General features: G+C 39.1%; 1 protein-coding gene across 1 annotated transcript in view; it reads left to right on the plus strand.

Annotated features, from left to right (window-relative positions):
- Positions 1-21756, plus strand: part of DDX10 (DEAD-box helicase 10) — a 329965-nt gene that overhangs the window by 304895 nt on the left and 3314 nt on the right. The window lies entirely within an intron of this gene.

Raw genomic sequence — 21756 nt, forward strand, 5'->3', positions numbered from 1 at the left:
CCTTCTCCTCCTGCCCTCAATCTTTCCCAGCATCAGGGTCTTTTCAGATGAGTCAGCTCTTTGCATGAGGTGGCCAAAGTATTGGAGTTTCAGCTTTAACATCAGTCCTTCCAGTGAACACCCAGGACTGATCTCCCCTAGGATGGACTGGTTGGATCTCCTTGAAGGCCAAGGGACTCTCAAGAGTCTTCTCCAACACCACAGTTCAAAAGCATCAATTCTCCGGCACTTAGCTTTCTTTATGGTCCAACTCTCACATCCATACATGACCACTGGAAAAACCATAGCCTTGACTAGAAGGACCTTTGTTGACAAAGTAATGTCTCTGCTTTTTAATATACTATCAAGGTTGATCATAACTATCCTTCCAAGGAGTAAGCGTCTTTTAATTTCATGGCTGCAGTCACCATTTACAGTGATTTTGGAACCCAGAAAAGTAAAGTCAGCCACTGTTTCCACTATTTCACCATCTATTTACCAAGAAGTGATGGGACCAGATGCCATAATCTTAGTTTTCTGGAAGTTGAGCTCTAAGCCAACTTTTTCACTCTCCTCTTTCACCTTCATCAAGAGGCTCTTTAGTTCTTCTTCACTTTCTGCCATAAGGGTGGTGTTATCTGCATATCTGAGGTTATTGATATTTCTCCCAGCAATCTTGATTCCAGCTTGTGCTTCTTCCAGCCCAGCGTTCCTCATGATGTACTCTGCATATAAGTTAAATAAGCAGGGTGACAATATACAGCCTTGATGTACTCCTTTTCCTATTTGGAACCAGTCTATTGTTCCATGTCCAGTTCTAACTGTTGCTTCCTGACCTGCAACAGGAGGTCTGGTATTCCCGTCTCTTTCAGAATTTTCCGAGTTTATTGTGATCCACACAGTCAGAGGCTTTGGCGTAGTCAATAAAGCAGAAATAGATGTTTTTCTGGAACTCTCTTGCTTTCTCCATGATCCATCGGATGTTGGCAGTTTGATCTCTGGTGCCTCTGCTTTTCTAAAACCAGCTTGAACATCTGAAAGTTCACGGTTCACATATTGCTGAAGCCTGGCTTGGAGAATTTTGAGCATGACTTTACTAGCGTGTGAGATGAGTGCAATTGTGCAGTGGTGTGAGCATTCTTTGGTATTGCCTTTTTTGGGATTGGAATGAAAAGTGACCTTTTCCAGTCCTGTGGCCACTGCTGAGTTTTCCAAATTTGCTGGCATATTGAGTGCAGCACTTTCACAGCATCATCTTTCAGGATAAATAGCTCAATGGAATTCTATCACCTCCACTAGCTTTGTTTGTAGTGACGATTCCTAAGGCCTACTTGACTTCACATTCCAGGATGTCTGGCTCTAGGTGATTGATCACACCATCGTTATTATCTGGGTCATTTGTACAGTTCTACTGTGTATTCTTGCCACCTCTTCTTAATATCTTCTGCTTCTGTTAGGTCCATACCATTTCCGTCCTTTATCGAGCCCATCTTTGCATGAAATGTTCCCTTGGTATCTCTAATTTTCTTGAAGAGATCTCTAGTCTTTCCCATTCTATTGTTTTCCTCTATTTCCTTGCATTGATTGCTGAGGAAGGCTTTCTTAACTCTCCTTGCTATTCTTTGGAACTCTGCATTCAAATGGGTATATCTTTCCTTTTCTCCTTTGCCTTTCACTTCCCTTCTTTTCACAGCTATTTGTAATGCCTCCTCAGACAGCCATTTTGCTTTTTTGCATTTCTTTTCCATGGGGATGGTCTTGGTCCCTGTCTCCTGTACTGTCACGAACCTCCGTCAGAGTTCATCAGGCACTCTGTCTATCAGATCTAGTCCCTTAAATCTATTTCTCACTTCCACTGTATAATCATAAGGGATCAGATTGAGGTCATACCTTAATGGTCTAGTGGTTTTCTCTACTTTCTTCAATTTCAGTCTGAATTTGGCAATAAGGAGTTCATGATCCGAGCCACAGTCAACTCCCGGTCTTTTTTTTACTGACTGTATACAGCTTCTCCATCTCTGGCTGCAAAGAATATAATCAATCTGATTTCAGTGTTGACCATCTTGTGATGTCCATGTGTTGAGTCTTCTCTTGTGTTGTTGGAAGAGGGTGTTTGCTATGACCAGTGTGTTCTCTTGGCAGAACTCTGTTAGGCTTTGCCCTGCTTCATTCTGTATTCCAAGGCTAAATTTGCCTGTTACTCCAGGTATTTCTTGACTTCCTACTTTTGCATTCCAGTCCTTATTTATCAATTATCTTTGATGAGATAGATATTAATCACATTTTACAAATTAGGAAATTAACACTTCATGAAGTTAAACAGTTTTCCCAAGTTTTGTGCATTTGTTGCATTTTAGTCAAGTCTGACTCCAAAGCCACTTTTTTCATACTAGAATTTTTATAAAACTGTTAAATGACTGATTTAAAAAAGCAGTCATTTCAACATTAAACAGTCTAGAAGGAAAAGATATTCTTTACATTATGAGATATATACATCCCAGAGGAGTTACATGTCTTTTTTCAAAGAAAATAAAAATTACTATTTTTCATTGAATCTACATGGCAAGTTACACTCCTTCTCTAATGTTGAGGTAGTATTTCATTCCTTACTCTGAGTCTGCAGTTATTGGGTGCTTCTTCTTTCTAGTATTATTTTCCTTATGCATTTAATGTTTTACTTTTCACTGTAGCTTTGATCTTTTGGATTTCTTTGGGATTAATGATATGCTATTTGAAAAAAAAAATACAGTCCAGATTTTAATGTCCACTTATATACTGGTTCGCACAGAAAGTAAGAATGTGATTTTTAGAGATCATTCTAGCTAACTTAGTGGGCTGGATAGTTAGCAGTATAGAAGCTTAGCTTGTGAATTTCTTCATCATTTATTTAGAAGTACTTATAAGCTCAACATTCAGAAAACAAAGATCATGGCATCTGGTCCCATCACTTCATGGGAAATAGATGGAAAAGCAGTGGAAACAGTGTCAGACTTTGTTTTTTTGGGCTCCAAAATCACTGCAGATGCTGATTGCAGCCATGAAATTAAAAGACGCTTGCTCCTTGGAAGGAAAGTTATGACCAACCTAGATAGTATATTAAAAAGCAGAGACATTACTTTGCCAACCAAGGTCCGTCTAGTCAAGGCAATGGTTTTTCCCGTGGTCATGTATGGATGTGAGAGTTGGACTGTGAAGAAGGCTGATCGCTGAAGAATCGATGCTTTTGAACTGTGGTGTTGGAGAAGACTCTTGAGAGTCCCTTATACTGCAAGGAGATCCAACCAGTCCATCCTAAAGGAGATCAATCCTGGATGTTCATTGGAGGGACTGATGCTAAAGTTGAAACTGCAATACTTTGGCCACCTCATGCGACGAGTTGACTCACTGGAAAAGACTCTGATGCTGGGAAAGGTTGGGGGCGGGAGGAGAAGGGGACGACGGAGAATGAGATGGCTGGATGGCATCACCGACTCTGTGGACATGAGTTTGAGTGTACTCCGGGAGTTGGTGATGGACAGGGAGGCCTGGCGTGCTGTGATTCATGGGGTCGCGGAGAGTCGGACACGACTGAGCGACTGAACTGAACTTGAGCGTCTGGATACTAGGGAATGTGACTGCAAAGAATAAGACAGTTTTTGTCTTCAAGGAACTTGAGATGTAATGGGTGAAGCAGTCTAAGTGCAGCATTTCCTAGAGTGCAGTTGAGGAGTGCATAGTGCTAGGGGGTCACCTAAGAGAGGGCACTTAACCTAGACTTAGATGGTTTGGGAGGCTTCCCAGAGTTGAGTCAGTAGAAGGAGGGGAACAAATGACAAATATGGACAAAGCTTGTTCGGAAGACTTAGATGGATTTGAGAGAGATTAGTGAAGAAATGATCAATTAAATTAAGGATGTGAAGAAGTGGTTAAAGGATGACTTCTAGGCTTTTATTAGGGGTATTACTGTTTGCTTGGAAGGAAAATATTCGAGAAAGAATATATTGGGCAGGAAACGGGTAGTAGTTAGGGACGTGTTGTGTTTGCACACCTTTGAAAATACAGGTAGAGATATCCAAGATCCAGTTGAATATGCTGATCTGGTGGTTAGGAAGGAATTCTAGGCTAAAGATGCATATTTTATAAGTCAGGAGCACTGTGGATGATAGTGAGTTTCGGAATTTAACCATAACATGACTGTAGGATTTTGAAAACATGATTTGTATGACTTTGAAAAGCATATGCGAAGTTGAAATTTAGAACACTGGGAACCTGTGCTATTAAAAACAAGGGGTTAGTCAGCAGACTGGAGCCTGTGCCCCCACAAACCACAGTGAGTGCTGTGAGAGTTCTCCATGCATAAAGCTTTCCCCTGGGACTGTTGCAACTGGAATTAGAAGCAGAGTTTGTTGAAACCTTGCCTGCCTTCTTCATTGCAGTAATGATACTTTTTAGGACTTGAAGAACCTTCAAAAAGGTCATGATTTCTGTCTTTCAGATGAGGGGACATTTATTGATTGACTTCTTTCTATTAATTGGAGGAAAATTGCTTTACAATGTTGTGTTGGTTTCTGCCCTGCAACAGTGTGAATCAGTCATAATTACACATACATCCCCTCTCTTGAGCCTTCCTCCTCTCTTTGAATGACTTCTTTATTCAGATCATCATCACAGATAAAGCAGACGAACAGCCCCAGACTACAAAAACCTAAAAATTTAGTAGACACAGGAAGAGATCTGTACAAAATTTACTGTAATACCATTCAGAATGAATGCAATGAAAAAGGCACAGACAGTTTGTAGAGTGGAATTATGTGAAGGGAATCTTTGAGGAAAAGTTACCTTTTGAACTGGGCTTTGATAGGGAGGATTCAAATAGTTGTAAAACAGAAAAGGGAATTCCAAAAGGAGATAAAAGAAATTGAGAACCTAGAACATATTCAGGGAATAAAATGTAGTCCAGAGGAACAGAGTATATTAAAGAGGGGGTAATGCAGAATAGGGCACAGAGGCAGGCAATACAAGAAGGCAGTCCCTGAAATGTTTATGAAGAATTAGAAGAACCAAGGTGTACTTTACAAAGAGTCCTCCTTTAAGCATATGTTGGGTTGGCAGGAATGGGAGCACTGTTTCATGGGAGACATAAAGGTTTAAAGTATGATAATTCAACAAGAACCTAGATTTAAGAAAATTGGTTTTTAACCTTTTCCTGTTTTCTTATGGGATAGTGGGCATGGAAATCACTATTAAATGGCTTTTTAAAAGAGCTTAATATGTAAATCTGAAAAGTATAATCATTGGAGCACAGTTCTCAAGTCTAGAACAATGATTTCCAGTGTTTTCATCATCACAGAGAACTTTCAACTCCTGTGGTCCCTCTGTTTTGAAAGATTTTTGTCTTTCAAGAAAGTTAACAGAAAGTGAATATTTCACATTTGTTTTATTAACAAAGGCATAATTTCCAGTCTACCCAGGCTTATAAGTAGTCACAAAGCTGTTATTATTATTTCAGACAAAAGCAAAAAAAATACAGAACTTAGTCTAGGGCATACAATTGCAGGTATTTTGAAATGCTGAAAATAACCCATGACCCATCTATCATGACAAAAGAAATCTTACCTTTCCCATACTTCTTTGGATCCAGGGACTCAGGTTGAACCTTTTGTAGCATACTTATTTATGCTTTGAACTATATAGAATTACTGAGAATAATTGTAATTATTCTTTGCTCAGAACTACATTTCCTTTCAAATCTGATTCTTTTTTTTTAATTGCAAAGAGTAATACAGGCTTGTTACAGAAAAATTGAGATACATATACCAGCAAAAAAGAATATTTCAAAAACTCTTCCAAATCTTATTCAGTGCAAACATAAATGCAGCCTTTTTAAACAAAGATAGATGCTTATTCTGTATTGGTTTTGTAGCTGTTTTCAATATCAATAAAGAAATTCCTGCAACATTTTAAAAATAGCTGCATAGTATTTCATTTCTGATTTTATAGTTTACTTAACAAATCAATATCTTATGACTGGACCTTTGGGTTTCTGACTTTCTGAAATTACAAGTAGCTTTGCTTAAATATCCTGTAACTAAATCTTTATACACAGCTCTAATTATTTCCTTGGGATAAATTCTTAGAAATTGCTGGATGTGCATTCTTAAAAGGTGTTAGCATTTGCCCTCCAGAAAGGTTGTACTAATTTACATTTCCACCTAGCGGTTTGCATTCTAATTGGGAATTAAGATGCATACGTGAAAAAAAAAATCCCTTCAGTGTCAGGAAATAGTAATGCTAGGTGCAAAAAATGACTAGTGAACAATTAGCATTTCAGGAATTCAGAGGAAAGATATCACTTTTAATAGGGAGCTTAGGTACCTTTGTGGGTGATTATGGAGTTGAAGAAGGAAATGGCAACCCACTCTAGTATTCTTGCCTGGAAAATCCCATGGATGGAGGAACCTGGTATGTTACAGTCCATGGGGTCGCAAAGAGTCGGACACGACTGAGTGACTTCACTTATGGAGTTGAAGATGGATCTTGAAACAGAGGAGGACCAAGAAGGAGCGTAGTGCCACAGGGGCACAGGAGGGACTCGCAAGAATGTCTCTGATCTTCTGGGCAAGGGCCAAGGATGAGAAGTGCCGGGAGGGCTGACCCTACCATGTTAGCTCGTGTGTTTCTCCCTTTTCTGTTGCTCATGAGTGTAATTCAGACTCCACTCTTATTCTGGGTGACTAGGTAGCTACAGGCACCTGAAACCAGGAAATCAAACCTGTTAGAAAATCAGTTCAATTTCTGGGAGAAATTTGAGGTTTGGGTTCAGAGACTTTAGAAGGTAGGAAAGTTGTATTCCATTTAAAACTCAGTTATTAACATGTTTATTAAGATGTTAAAATAGAATTCACATCCCAATGTTAAATCTTTTTTTCTTAATTATTAGCAATGAATAAATTGGCTCAAGTGCTCTCTGTGGGTATCATGACAGGCTTTTGTGTAAACATTTTCACTAAAAAGTCATTGAAGTAAAACTCTGTTACTGTTGATTCAGATTACATATTACAGCATGATATTTGTGTGTGTGTGTGTGTTGTTGTTGTTTGGTAGGTTCTTTAAGTCATATACCTGACTTCAGTTCAGTTCAGTTGCTCAGTCGTGTCCGACTCTTTGCGACCCCATGAACCACAGCACGCCAGGCCTCCCTGTCCATCACCAACTCCCGGAGTTCACTCAAACTCATGTCCATTTAATGAGCAATGTGATTTACTAGTAAATCACATTGCTCATTAAATCTGTTAATTAGAGTATTAAAAGATAAGTAGCTCTGATTCTTTGGCTTTTGTCGTTTTACAGAAATGGTGGGGCTTTTAATGCTCTGAGTTATCCTTTTGCTTTTTAAGGCATATTTTATCAACCTAATGTGTTGTACTCTTAATGTTGAACAGTAATATGGTCCTTCTTGACACTGAACATAATACATTTGAAGAATATGGAGAGAGTTTGGCACTCCAAATCCCACAGGAATACTAACATAAAAATGAAATGCAGAGTTCAGCCTCAGATTCTCAGCCCTGTTTTGCAGCCATTAACCATCATTTCATACTGTGAACCTCCTTACATACTTTGGTTCCCTGTACATTATAACAGGTTCCCACTATCTATCTGTTGTACAAATGGTAGTGTTTATATCTTAGTCCTAATCTCCCAATTTGTCCCATCATCCCCTTCCTCTACTGTGTCCACACGTCTGTTCCCTAGGTCTGCGTCTGTATTCTTGCCCTGGAACTAGGTTTATCTGTACCATTTTTCTAGATACCACATATATGCGTTAATATATGATACTTGCTTTTTTATTTCTGACTTACTTCACTGTGTCTGACATACTCTAGGTCTGTCTACTCTCTACAAATCACCCAATTTCTTTCCTTTTTATGACTGAATAATGTTCTGTTGTACATATGAACCACATCTTCCTTCATCCGTTGTTGGACATTTAGGTTGTTTCTGTGTCCTGGCAGTTGAAAATAATGCTGCAGTGAGCATTGCGGTACATGTCATTTTGAATTATGATTTTCGCAGGGTATATGCCCAGTAGTGGCATTGCTGGGTCATATGGTAGCTGTATTTTTAGTTTTTAAGGAACCTGCATACTGTTCTCCACAGTGGCTGTATCAGTTTACATTGCCACCAGTGGTGCAGGAGGGCTCCCCTTTCTCCACCCCATCTCCAGCATTTACTGTTTGTAGATTCATTTTGATGATGACTGTTCTGACTGGTGTACAGGGATAGCTCCTTGTAATCTTGATTTGCCTTTCTCTTATAATTAGTGATGCTGAACATTGTTTGATGTGCCTCTTGGCCATCTGAGTATCTTTTTTGAAGAGATGTCTGTCTGTTTAAATCTTGCATCCATTAAAAAAAATTTTTTTTAATTGAGCTGCATGAGCTGTTTGTATATTTTGGAGATTGATTCTTTGTCCAGTGCTTCATTTGCAAATATTTTCTTCCATTCTGAGAGTTGTCTTTTTATCTTGTTTATGGTTTCCTTTGCTGTACAAAATCTTCTAATTTTAATTAGGTCCCATTTGTTTATTTTTGTCTTTATTATCGTTGCTCTAGGAGATGGGTCAAAAAAGATCTTGCTGTAGTGTATATCAAGGAGTGTTTTTCCTATGCTTTGCACTAAGAATTTTATAGTGTCTGACCTTACATTCAGGTCTTTAATCCATTTTGAATTTATTTTTGTGTATGGTGTTAGATAGTGTTCTAATTTTACTCTTTTACATGTGGCTGTCCAGTTTTCCCAGCACCACTTATTGAAGAGGCTATCTTTTCTCCATTGCATATTCTTGTCTCCTTTGTCACAGTTTATTAGGTGCCCATAAGTGTGTAGGTTTGTCTCTGGGCTTTCTATCCTGTATCATTGATCTCCATTTCTGTTTTTGCACTAGTACCCTACTCTCTTGGTTACTGTAGTCATGTAGTATAGTGTAAAGCCATGGAGCCTGATTCTTCCAACTCCATTTTTCCTTCTTAATGATTGTTTTAGCTATTTGGGATCTTTTGTGTTTCCGTATAAATTATAAGATTTATTTGTGGTAATTCTGTGAAGTATGCCATTTTCCTCCATCTGTGTAATCTTTGATTTCTTTCATCAGCATCTTTTAATTTTCTGAATACATGTCCTTTGCTTCATTAGGTAGGTTTATTCCTCAGTATTTTATTCTTTCTGATGCAATGATAATGGGATAATTTCCTTGATTTCTATTTCTGATCTTTCATGGTTAGCATATAAGAGTGCAAGAGATTACTATGTATTAATTTTGTATCCTTCAGCTTTACAAAATTCACTGATGAACTCTAGTGGTTTTCTGGTGACATCTTTAGGGTTTTCTCTGTATGATGTCATCTCATCTGCAAACAGTGACAGTTTTACTTCTTTTCCAATTTGGATTTCTTTTATTTCTCTTTCTTCTCTGATTGCTGTGGCTAGCACTTCTAAATCTATGTTGAAAAATAGTGCCAAGAGTGGACATCCTTGTCTTGTTCCTGATCTTAGAGAAAATGCTCTCCATTTTTAACCTTTGAGAATGATATTTACTGTGGGTTTGTTATATATGGCCTTTATTATGTTGAGGTAGGTTCCCTTTATGCCCACTTTCTGGAGCGTTGATTTTTTTTTTTTTTTTATCAATGCGTGTTGACTTTTGTCAAAAGCTTTTCCTGCTTATATTGAAATGATGATATGGTTTTTACCTTTTAGTTTGTTGATGTGGTGTGTCACACTGACTGATTTGTGGACCTTGAAAAATCCTTGCATCCCTATGATAGATCCCACTTGATTGTGGCATGTGATCCTTTTAATGGGTTGTTGGATTCAGTGTGCTAGTATTTTGTTGAGGATTTTTGCATCTTTGTTCATCAGTCATGAAGTGAAGTGAAGTGAAAGTTGCTCAGTCATGTCCCACTTTGTGCAACCCCATGGACTATACAGTCCGTGGAATTCTCCAGGCCAGAATACTAGAGTGGGTAGCTGTTCCCTTCTCCAGTGTATCTTCCCAGCCCAGGGATCAAACCCAGGTCTCCCACATTACAGGCAGATTCTTTACCAGCTGAGCCACCAGGGAATCCCTCATCAGTTGTATTGACCTGTAATTTTCTTTTTTTGTGATATCTTTGTCAGGTTTTGGTATCAGGGTGATGGTGGCTTCATAGAATGAGCTTGGGAGTGTTCTTCCCTCTACAGTTTTGTGTAAGAGTTTCAGGAAGGTAGATGTTAAATAGAATTTGCCTGTGAAGCCATGTGGTCCAGGAGTTTATTTGTTGGAAGATTTTTAATCACAGTTTCAATTTCAGTCCTTGTGACTGGTCTGGTCATATTTTAATTTCTTCCTAGTTCAGTCCTGGAAGGTTGTACCTTTCTAAGAATTTGTCCATTTCTTTTAGGTTGTCCATTTTACTGGCTAATAGTTGCTTGTGGTCGTCTCTTAAAATCCTTTGTGTTTCTGTGGTGTCCCTTGTAACTTCTTTCATTTCTAATATAATGATTTGAGTCCTCTCCTTTTTTTCCTTGATGAATCTGGATAAACATTTATCCATTTTCTTTTTCTTCTCAAAAACCAGATTACAGTTTCATTTGAAGTGCGAAGTGTTAGTCACTCAGTTGTTTCATTTGTCTTTGGTATTGTTTTCTTCGTCTCTATTTTATTTCTACTCTGATCTTTATGATTTCTTTCGCTCTACTAAATTTGGGTTTTGCTTGTTCTTCTTTCTCTAACTGCTTTAGGTGTGAGGTTGTTTATTTGAGACTTTTCCTGTTTCTTCAGATAAGATTGTATTGCTATAAACCTCCCTCTTAGAACTGCTTTTACTGCATGCCATATGTTTTGGATTGTCCTATTTTCATTGTCATTTGTCTCTAGTTATTTTTTATTTCCTCGTTGATTTCTTCTGTGATCCAGTGATATTTAATAACATATTGTTTAGCCTCCACGTGTTTGTGTTTTTTACAATATTTTTTTTCCTATAATTGATTTGTAATCTCATAGTGTTGTGGTTGGAAAAGATGTTTGATATGATTTCAATTTTCTTAAATTTACTGAGGCTTCATTTGGGACCCAAGATGTTGTCTGTCCTAGAGAATGTTCTGTGTGCACTTCAGAAGAAAGTATATTCTGTTGCTTTCTGAGGTATTTTTCAGTTTGTCTGCTTTCTTCTTTGACAGATGGTTGTTCAGGACAATGTTGTTTAATTTCCACATATTGTGAATTCTTCAGTTTTCTTATAATTTCTAGTTTCATACCATTGTGGTTGGTAAAAATATTTGATATGATTTCAGTCTCCTTAAATTACTTAGATTTGTTTTGTATGTTCTGAGCATGCTTGAGAAAAGTGTGTATTCTGCCGCTGTTAGGCAGAATGTCCTTTATCTATTAAATCCCTTTGATCTAAAGTGTAGTTCTAATCCAACATGTCCCTTTTAATTTTTTGCCTGGATGATCTAGCTGTTGTTGAAAGTCCTATACCAAGTTCCCTTCTCTTCCTGTATTGTTGTCTATGTCTGTCTTCACATCTATTAGTATTTGATTCATTGTGGTCCCCCAGTGTTTGGTGTATGTGTATTTATTATTGTTATATCCTCTCAATGATTTGATCTCTTTGTCATTGTATAATGATCTTGTTTGTCTCTTGTTACCATTTTTAACTTAAAGTATATTCAATCTGATGAAAGTTTAGTACCTCAGTTCCTGTTTGGTTTCTCCTTGCATGGAATATCTTTTTCCAGCGTTTCATCTCAAGAGTATGTGTTCTTAAAGCTGAATTGAGCTTCTTGTAAGCAGCATATAGTTGGGTGTTATCCATCCACACACTCTATGCCTTTTCATTGGAGAATTTAGTCCATTTACATTTTGAATAAGATTGATATGTAAGGAATTACTAATGCCATTGTATTGTTTTCTGGCTATTTTGTTGTTCTCTTGTTCTTTTTCTCCCCTCTCCTGCTACATTCTTTGTGAATTGATGATTTCTTGTAGTGGTATGCTTTGATTCCCTTCTCTTTATCTTTTGTGAATCTGCTGTAGATTTTTGCTTTGTGGTTCCTATGGAGCTTACATAAGTCATCATGTAGATATAACAGTCTGATTCACACTTATAACAGCCTATTTCAATCATATCAAATATTTCTACCCATTTATCCCCTCTTTTTGTGCTTTTGATGTCATAATTATATATCACCTTTTATCTTGTGTATTTATTAACCAGTATCATAGCTATAGTAATTTTTAATATTCTTGTCCTTTAACCAATATATGAAAGATGAATGTTAAACACACCACCATATTGCAGTTGTATGTTTGCTGGTGTGTTGGATATTTTCATGTACTAATTAGTGTTCTTTGATTTAACTTGAACTTCTTTCATCTTTTTTTTTTTTTAAATAGGACAGGTCTAGTGGTGATGGATTCCTTCAGCTTTTATTTGTCTGGGGTAGACTTTATCTTGCCTTCATTTCTGAAGGACAACTTTACAGTACAGTTATTTTTTTGTATCTGTGGGTTCCACATTCAACCAAGTGTGAATCAAAATACATAAGGAGAAAGATTCCAGAAAGTTCCAAAACTTAAGTTTGCTATGCACCAGCAACTATTTAAATAGCATTTACATTGTGTTGGGTGTTAAAAGTAGTGTAGGAATGATTTAAAGCATATGGGAGGATGTGAGTAGTTTATATGCCAATAAATCCTACACCATTTTATATAAGTACTTGAGTATATGCAGATTTTGGTAACCTGAGAGGGGAAGGGAGGAGAGTCCTGAAACTAATTTCCCACGAATTCTGAAGAATGTCTGTATTTTTGGTTGGCAGCTTTTTTCTTTTCAATACTTTTGATGTATCATCACATTCTTTCTTGGCCTGGGAAGTTTCTTCTGAGAGTACACTGACAGTCTTATGAGAATTCCCTTTTAAACTGCAAGTTTTTGTCATCTTGTTACTTTTAAGTTTCAGTATTTTGCCTTAATTTTTGACAGTTGTATTATTAAATGTATTATAGGAGATCTCTTTTTTTTTTCTAGAGATTTTTTTATTTTTTAATTTATTTTTTAAATTTATTTTATTGGAGGCAAATTACCTTACATTAATATATTGGTTGGTTTTGCCATACATTGACATGAATCCGCCCCGGGTGTACATGTGTTCTCTTTCTTGAACCCCCCCCCACCTCCCTCTTCCCCATATCCTCCCTGCATGTCATCCCCGTGCACCAGCCCCAAGCATCCTGTATCATGCGTCAAACCTGGACTGGTCACTTATGATAATATGCATGCTACAATGCCGTTCTCCCCAATCATCCCACCTTCACCCTCTCCCACAGAGTCCCAAAGACTGTTCTGTATACCTATGTCTCTTTTGCAGTCTCGTATACAGGGTTCAGGTTACCATCTTTCTAAATTCCATATATATGCGTTAGTATATTGTATTGATGTTTTTCTTTCTGGCTTACTTCACTCTGTATAATTGGCTCCAGTTTCATCCACCTCATTAAAACTGATTCAAATGCATTCTTTTTGATGGCTGAAAAATACTGCATTGTGTATATGTACCAAAGCTTTCTTATCCATTCATCTGCAGATGGACATCTAGGTTGCTTCCATGTCCTGGCTATTATAAACACTGCTGCACATGAACACATGAACATTGGAGTACATGTGTCTCTTTCAATTCTGGTTTCCTCATTGTGTATGCCCAGGAGTGCTATTGCTGGATCATATGGCAGTTCTATTTCCAGTTTTTTGAGGAATCTCCACACTGTTCTCCATAGTGGTTGTACTAGTTTGCATTCCCACCAACAGTGTAAGAGGGTTCCCTTCTCTCCACATCCTCTCCAGCATTTATTGCATGTAGACTTTTGGATAGCAGCCATTCTGACTGGTGTGAAATGGTATCTCGTTGTGGTTTTGATTTGCATTTCTCTGATTATGAGGGATGTCGAGCATTTTTTCATGTGTTTGTTAGCCATCTTTATGTCTTCTTTGGAGAAATGTCTGTTTAGTTCTTGGGCCCATTTTTTGATTGGGTCACTTAGTTTTCTGGAATTGAGCTGCAGGAGCTGCTTGCATATTTTGGAGATTAATCCTTTATCAGTTGCTTCATTTGCTATTATTTTCTCCCATTCTGAAGGCTGTCTTTTCACCTTGCTTAGAGTTTCCTTTGCTGTGCAGAAGCTTTTGATTTTAATTAGGTACCATTTGTTTATTTTTGCTTTAATTTCCAATATTCTGGGAGGTGGGTCTTGGAGGATCCTGCTGTGATTTATGTCGGAGAGTGTTTTGCCTACGTTCTCCTCTAGGAGTTTTACAGTATCTAAACTTACATTTAGCTCTCTAATCCATTTTGAGTTTATTTTGGTGTATGGTGTTAGGAAGTGTTCTAGTTTCATTCTTTAACAAGTGGCTGACCAGTTTTCCCAGCACCACTTGTTAAAGAGACTGTCTTTTGTCCATTTTATATTCTTGCCTCCTTTGTCGAAGATAAGGTGTCCATAGGTGCGTGGGTTTATCTCTGGGCTTTCTATTTTGTTCCATTGATCTATATTTCTGTCTTTATGCCAGTACCATACTGTCTTGATGACTGGCTTTGTAGTAGAGCCTGAAGTCTGGCAGGTTAATTCCTCCAGTTCCATTTTTCTTCTTCATGATTGATTTGGCTATTCGAGGTTTATGTATTTCCATACAAATTGTGAGATTATTTGTTCCAGTTCTGTGAAAAATATCGTTGGTAGCTTGATAGGGATTGCATTGAATGTATAAATTACTTTGGGTAGTATACTCATTTTCACAATATTTATTCTTCCAATCCACGAACACAGTATATCTGTTAAGTGTCCTCTTTGATTACTTTCACTAGTGTTTTATAGTTTTCTATGTACAAGTCTTTTGTTTCCTTAGGTAGATATATTCCTAAGTATTTAATTCTTTTCGTTGCAACAGTGAATGGAATAGTTTCCTTAATTTCTCTTTCTATTTTCTCATTATTAGTGTATAGGAATGCAAGGGATTTCTGTGTGTTGATTTTATATCTTGCAACTTTACTGTATTCATTGATTAGCTCTAGTAGTTTTCTGGTAGAGTCTTTAGGGTTTTCTGCGTAGAGGATCATGTCATCAGCGAACAGTGAAAGTTTTACTTCTTCTTTTCCAATTTGCATTCCTTTTATGTCTTTTTCTGCTCTGATTGCTGTAGCCAAAACTTCCAGAACTATGTTGAATAGTAGTGGTGAGAGTGGGCACCTTTGTCTTGTTTCTGACTTTAGGGGAAATGCTTTCAGTTTTTCACCATTGAGGATAATGTTTGCTGTGGGTTTGTCGTATATAGCTTTTATTATGTTGAGATATGTCCCTTCTATTCCCACTTTCTGGAGAGTTTTTATCATAAATGGATGTTGTATTTTGTCAAAGGCTTTCTCTGCATCTCTTGAGATAATCATATGATTTTTATTTTTCAGTTTGTTAATGTGGTGTATTACGTTGATTGATTTGCAGATATTGAAGAATCCTTGCGTTCCTGGGATAAAGCCCACTTGGTCATGATGTATGACCTTCTTAATGTGTTGTTGGATTCTGATTGCTAGAATTTTGTAAAGGATTTTTGCATCTATGTTCATCAGTGATATTGGCCTGTAGTTTTCTTTTTTTGTGGGATCTTTACCAGGTTTTGGGATTAGGGTGATAGTGGCCTCATGGAATGAGTTTGGAAGTTTTCCTTCCTCAGCAATTTTCTGGAAGAGTTTGAGTAGAATAGGTGTTAGCTCTTCACTAAATTTTTGGTAGAATTCAGCTGTGAAGCCGTCTGGACCTGGGATTTTGTTTGCTGGAAGCTTTCCGATTACTTCCTCTATTTCCGTGCTTGTGATGGGTCTGTTCAGATTTTCTATTTCTTCCTGGTTCAGTTTTGGAAAGTTGTACTTTTCTAGGAATTTGTCCATTTCTTCCAATTTATTAATTTTATTGCCATATAATTGCTGATAGTATTCTCTAATAATCCTTTGTATTTCTGTGTTGTCAGTTGTGATTTCTCCATTTTCATTTCTAATTTTATTGATTTGGTTCTTCTCCCTTTCTTTCTTGATGAGTCTGGATAGTGGTTTGTCAATTTTATTTACCTTCTCAAAGAACCAGCTTTTGGCTTTGTTGATTTTTGCTATGGTCTCTTTTGTTTCTTTTGCATTTATCTCTGCCCTAATTTTTATGATTTCTTTCCTTCTGCTAACCCTGGGGTTCTCCATTTCTTCCTTTTCTAGTTTCTTTAGATGTAGAGTTAGGTTATTTAGTTGACTTTTTTCTTGTTTCTTGAGGTGTGCCTGTATTGCTATGAACTTCCCCCTTAGCACTGCTTTGACAGTGTCCCAGAGGTTTTGGGTTGTTGTGTTTTCATTTTCATTCATTTCTATGCATATTTTAATTTCTCTTTTGATTTCTTCTATGATTTGTTCATTATTCAGCAGCGTGTTGTTCAGCCTCCATATGTTGGCATTTTTAATAGTTTTTCTCTTGTAATTGAGATCTAATCTTACTGCATTGTGGTCAGAAAAGATGCTTGGAATGATTTCAATTTTTTTGAATTTACCAAGGCTGGATTTATGGCCCAGGATGTGATCTATCCTGGAAAAGGTTCCGTGTGCGCTTGAGAAAAAGTTGAAATTCATTGTTTTGGGGTGAAATGTCCTATAGAGATCTATTAGGTCTAACTGGTCTATTGTATCATTTAAAGTTTGTGTTTCCTTGTTAATTTTCTGTTTAGTTGATCTATCCATAGATGTAAGTGGGGTATTAAAGTCTCCCACTATTATTGTGTTATTGTTAATTTCCCCTTTCATACTTGTTAGTAATTGTCTTACATATTGCGGTGCTCCTATGTTGGGTGCATAAATATTTATAATTGTTATATCTTCTTCTTGGATTGATCCTTTGATCATTATGTAGTTTCCTTCTTTGTCTCTTTTCACAGCCTTTGTTTTAAAATCAATTTTATCTGATATGAGTATTGCTACTCCTGCTTTCTTTTGGTCTCTATTTGCATGGAATATCTTTTTCCAGCCCTTCACTTTCAGTCTGTATGTGTCCCTCGATTTGAGGTGGGTCTCTTGTAGACAACATATATGGGGGTCTTATTTTTGTATCCATTCAGCCAGCCTTTGTCTTTTGGTTGGGGCATTCAACCCATTTACGTTTAAGGTGATTATTGATAAGTATGATCCCTTTGCCATTTTCTTTATTGTTTTGGGTTCAAGTTTATATACCCTTTCTGTGTTTCCATTCTAGAGAAGATCCTTTAGTATTTGTTGGAGAGCTGGTTTGGTGATGCTGAATTCTCTCAGCTTTTGCTTGTCTGTAAAGCTTTTGATTTCTCCTTCATATTTGAGATCCTTGCTGGGTCCAGTAATCTGGGCTGTAGGTTATTTTCTTTCATCATTTTAAGTATGTCTTGCCATTCCCTCCTGGCCTGTAGAGTTTCTGCTGAAAGATCAGCTGTTATCCTCATGGGGATCCCCTTGTGTGTTATTTGTTGTTTTTCCCTTGCTGCTTTTAATATTTTTTCTTTGTGTTTGATCTTTGTTAATTTGATTAATATGTGCCTTGGGGTATTTCGCCTTGGGTTTATCCTGTTAGGGACTCTCTGTGTTTTCTTGGACTTGGGTGATTATTTCCTTCCCCATTTTAGGGAAATTTTCAACTATTATCTCCTCAAGTATTCTCTCATGGTTTTTCTTTTTGTCTTCTTCTTCTGAGACTCCTATGATTCGAATGTTGGGACGTTTAATATTGTCCCATATGTCTCTCATATTGTCCTCATTTTTTTAAATTCTTTTTTCTTTTTCTGTCTCTGTTTCATTTATTTCTACATTTCTATCTTCTAGCTCGCTTATCCTGCCTTCTGCCTCCATTATTCTACTGATTGTGCCCTCGAGTGTTTCTGATCTCATCTATTGTATTATTCATTGTATATTGACTCTTTTTTATTTCCTCTAATTCCTTATTGAACATTTCTTCCATCTTCTCAATCCTTTTCTCTTGTTTATTTATGTGTAACTCCATTTTGCTTTCCAGATTTTGAATCATTTTCACAATTAAAATTCGAAATTCTTTATTGGGTAGGTTCCCTATATCTTCCTCTTTTGTTTGTGTTGGCGGGCATTTATCCTGTTCCTTTACTTGTTGGGTATTTCTCTGCCTCTTCATCTTGCTTATATTGCTGTGTTTGGGGTGGCCTCTCCGTCTTCTGACAGTCTGTGGAGTTCTCTTTATTATGTAGTTACCTCGTTGTGTGTGGGGTTGGATGGGTGACTTGTCAAGGTTCCCTGGTTAGGGAAGCTTGAGTCGATGTTCTGGTGGGTGGAGCTGGATTTCTTCTCTCTGGAGTGCAATGAAGTGTCCAGTAATGAGTTTGAGATGTCAGTGGATTTGTGGTGGCTTTGGGCAGCCTGTATATTGAAGCTCAGTGCTATTCTCCTGTGTTGCTGGATAGCTTGCGTAGTATGTCTTTCACTGAAACCTGTTGACCCTTGGGTGGTGCCTGGTTTCAGTGTATGTATGGAGGCGTTTGATGAGTACCTATCAATTAATGTTCTCTGGAACAGGAGATCTCTGGTGTTCTCAGGATTTGGCCTTAAGCCTCTGCCTCTGGTTTTCAGTCTTGTTCTTGCAGGACGCTCAAGGCTTCTCCCTCTGTTACTTCCAAGGCAGTTCCTTCTGTTGAAAAAGCTCTTCTGTTTTCTGGTCTCCTCAGTGTCTAATTCCCGTCCTGACACCAGGATGCGGTGGTCGACACTTTTTTTTTTTTTCCCCCAGCTCTCCTATTCAGTCCTGCTATGGGGAGGGAGGAACAGCTAACAAATATCCCTGGCGTCTGTGGGGAGTGCTCGCAGTATCTCGGCTACACTGGGAATGCTCCCACTCGAGGCGTGCGCGCTTTCCCTGTTTATGCTGCTTAGGCTTTAGTTTGCTCTGCTGCAAGCTGTCCGCGGCTGGCGCTGGGTTGCATGCACTTCCCAGGTCTGAGCGGCTCAGGTTCAGGTCCTCGGGTACTCGACAAAGGCGCAGACTTGGCTGGGCCTGCGTTTTGTGCCTTCCCCGTCCTAGCAGCTCAGGTGACCAGGCGTTTGGCGAGCGCGGTCGCTGCGACTTATCGCCTTCCTGGTCCCTGCCGCTGGGTTTTCTGGGAGTACAACCGGCGCACTTTCTCAGGCGGATATCAACCGGCCAGAACCCAAGAAGTCCTGGCCAGCAAGGAAGCCTGCCTGCAGCTTGACACGGGAAGCCTCTCTGGGGCCACGGCTGCCCCCGCCCAGGCGCGGGCTGCCCTCCCCGCCTGCGTCGGTGGGGGCTGGGGGAAGGGCCACCCACTGCGGGCTCCGCTCAGCGCCCGGTTCTGTGGGCGGGGCTGGCTTGGGGCTTTTCGCAGGCTTTTTCCAACCCTCTCGCCCTTCACCTGCAACCTCTGCCCTGGTATCTTAAGTTCGAGCCCTCAGTTTACCCTGGGGCGTTCAAGCCCGGTTCTCCCTCTAAGCGCTGCTGCCGGCGCCTCCCTGCCCAGCCCCCACCCGCTAGTGAGGGGCGCGGGCGTCTGCGCCGCTTCTCCGCTGAGAGTTTCCTCTGGGCACTTAGTCTGTGAGTTTTAATTATTTATATCTTTTGTCTCCCAGTTATGCGGCCCTCTGAGGTTCCACTCGCCAGTGTTTCCAGGTGTTTGGAAACTTCTCTCTCTCTCTTTTTTTTTTAAGCCTCCCTTCCCGGGACGGAGCTCCGTCCCTCCCTCTTTTGTCTCTTTTTATTTTTTTATCTATTTCCTACCTCCTTTCAATGACTATGGGCTGCTTTTCTGAGTGCCTGATGTCCTTTGCCGGTATTCAGAAGTTTTTTTGTGGGATTTACTCAGCGTTCAAATGTTCTTTGGTTGATTTTGTGGGGGAGAAAGTGGCCGCCCCGTCCTATTCCTCCGCCATCTTCCCGTCTCTATAGGAGATCTCTTTAAGTCAAATTTGTTTGAATATCCTTGAACCTTGAACTTAGGTATACAAATCTTTCCATAGATTACTAAATTTCTCAGCTGTGATTTTAAAAAGAAAAACAAGTTTTCTCATCCCTTCCTCCTCCTCTTCCTCTGTGTGTGTGTGTGTGCTCAGTCGTGTCCAACTCTTTGTGACCCCAGGGACTGTAGCTTGCCAAGCTCCTCTGTCCATGGCATTTCCCAGGCAAGAATACTGGAGCAGGTTGCTATTTCCTCCTCCAGGGGATCTTCCCAATCTAGGGATTGAACCTATGTCACCTGCATTGACAGGTGGATTCTTTACCACTGAGCCGCCAATAATTCACAAATTATTTCCTTTGATATTTTTTCTTTGTTCTCCCCTGACTAGATAATGTAAAAATTCCTGTCTTCTAAATCACAGATTCTTTCTTTTCTGTAATCTATTTGCTGTTGATCCTCTCTCTTGAGATTTTCACATCATTTGTTGTGTTATTCAATTCCAGAATTTCTATTCGGTACTTTTTTTTTTTTTTTAACGACTTCTGTCTGTTTGTTAGATTCTTCATTTTGTTTGTATATTGAATTCCTGGTTTTGTTGAATTTTCTTTCTGTGTTTTCTTCTACCTCATTGAGCTCCCTTAAAACAGCTATTTTGAATTCTTTATCCAGTAAATTGTGGATCTTCGTCTCTTTGTGATTGTTTCTTAGATTATTGTGATCCTTTTGGTGGCATCATGTCTCCTTGATTTTCATGTTTCGAGTTTTTGTGTTGCTGTCCTCACATTTGCAGTGGCAGTCATTTCCTCCAGTCTTTACCAACTGCCTTCAGGGGAGAAACACCTTCTGTCAGCCTTTCCAGGGATTCTGAGTCTTTCTCAGGCTTTCCTTCGATATGCCTGCTCTGTGCTTCTTGCTCTCTTTTAAGGCAGAATTATTGAGCTTGTCCCTTCTCTTGATTCTGCAATGCATGAGGCTGAATACTGATAGCTTCCCTTTTGTTTTCCCATGGGTGATACTGAAGCCAAAGTGTGTGGCCTATCCCTGACCCACAGATTTGGCTCATGCTCATTAGCTGTCTGCCAAAGCTCACTCTCACCACTAGCCTCAGGAGCACTCAGAGGGAGCTGGACACAGGCAGGACAGGGGTGGGTGTGGGTGAGGCCCATGGAGCTCTGGGGGTGCCCATGAGCCAATTGCAGAGATCTACTTGTAAGGCATCTCCAGCAGTTCATGGGCAGGCGTTTGGGTGGAATTCAAGATGGAAGTGGTAGGACAACCACATGTCCAACTCCCTCTGAGAGTCCTATCTACCTAGCCTCTCTTCCCACCACTCCATGGAGCTCATGATTTAGTACTCTGGATAGGGTGAGAGAAATGGGAAAGAAGTTTCACACAGTTGGGGAAGTCAAGCACTCACTCACATGCTGTCACTGTACTTCATGGGGAAAATCACAGGCTGAGATCTCTCTTGGCCCTGAACTATGCCACTTTGGGGTAGGATTGATGTGAATAAATTCAAGCTGTTTCATTTACCCTCTCCAGTGTGTCCAAACTCATTTTTTTGCTCCATTGGTATGCTGAAACTTCTCCACAGGAGACCCAGACTTTAATAAAGTCTCACTTGTCTGTGGGTGATTGTCTCAGACTGCCAACAAGTTATTGTTATTCTACTGCCGAGAAGGCCTAGAACTGTGGTTTGTGGTTCACTGCAGGGTTCACAGCTGAGACTGAGGTCCTTATGCCTCTTACCCACACATGATTGGTTGAGACTCC

Source organism: Moschus berezovskii, chromosome 14, assembly GCF_049115385.1.
Source record: "Moschus berezovskii isolate FMDL1 chromosome 14, NW_MosBer_1.0, whole genome shotgun sequence".
Classification (NCBI taxonomy): domain Eukaryota; kingdom Metazoa; phylum Chordata; class Mammalia; order Artiodactyla; family Moschidae; genus Moschus; species Moschus berezovskii.